Genomic DNA, 1387 nt, shown 5'->3' on the forward strand with positions numbered 1-1387 from the left:
TCTCGACAATGAACAATGAATTAATTTTCCTGCAATAAAGTGAAACACAATTGCTCCTGACAGCACCGATCTATTACTGAGAGAATGTTGAGCACCAGAGACACTTCACTTGGAGTTTGTTTTCTTCCTGGCAAAACCGGCCTTTGGGCAAGGAACTACCCATGCATCAACCACAGACAAAATCCACAATGTTTTGACAGGACAAGCAGGATATACAAAAAAGACTGTCAAATCTTACCAAGACAGGGTAAGATGGTTTTGAAAATTTTCCTTCCTCTGTAAATCGTCTGCCTGTTACTGTAGGCATTAGTCAAGTTTGGTTGCTACAAGTTTGCTTATGAGACCTTGGGTGATTGCCTAGGTAGACCAGTTGTCTCAGTCATTTGTGGCACCTATTGAAAATTGATTACACTTCCTGTTTACTCAAGTAATATTATTCCTTCTCAGTTCTTCAATGAGGTTGAACACACGATAGTTTTAGTTACTTTCCTCTCATGGCATGGCCAAGTTATTTTTATACATGATTTAAACTCATCAGATAGAATAATTATTGAAGCATTTATCACATGTATCTTGCTTGAAATTGTTTTTGCTGGTTGTAATTCTAATTTTTATACCTATATGTGTTCTTATAGTATATAACTTTGTATTAGGCTTAGAAATTTCTTATTTAAACCAAAAGGTAAGTAGGAATTCCCACTCCCAGTAGCCTTTAAGTTACCTGCCCACTTGGGTGCGGTCTCTTATACTATATATGCTAATGTCAAGTGCTATTCTAGACTTTCTTCTATGGACATATTCTCTTTTTTTATTTTTACCATGTTTTCTTAGGATTGATGAGCATCATTTTTTGCCATTATGTACTCATTTATTTTTAAATTATTTTATTTTTAGTTAACATATAATTATATCATTTCCCCTCCCTTTCCAATATATGGTCTCTTTTTTAATTATTATTAAATTATTCACACATATGTATGAATAAATATACAAATACAATATGATGAATTCAATTAGCTTTGCTTGTATTGATGAAGTCTTATTTCTTTCTTCTTGGTATTGGATAAACAATTACATTGATCATTCCTAGGGAAGATTAAGTCTCCCTTTCTCAGTCAATGTTAGTTGCCTATAGCTCTTGATCTCTGGTTGAGGACCTATGAGAATTTCCCTATCCAATTGGCATTGGAACAGATGTTGTCAATAGTCAGGTCTTGTTTAGGTGGTGATATTTTTGTGAGTTCATGTGTGTACTTACCTATCATCCAAAGACACCTCTAAGCAGAAGATTCCCTGGGTCTCTGGTTCATAAATCTTTCACCTCAAACTTCCCTAATATGTACAGATTCATATGCATAGGAAATGCATAGTAGATGTATATGTTGGT

This window comes from Microtus ochrogaster, unplaced genomic scaffold (genome assembly GCF_000317375.1).
Source record: "Microtus ochrogaster isolate Prairie Vole_2 unplaced genomic scaffold, MicOch1.0 UNK95, whole genome shotgun sequence".
NCBI lineage: Eukaryota > Metazoa > Chordata > Mammalia > Rodentia > Cricetidae > Microtus > Microtus ochrogaster.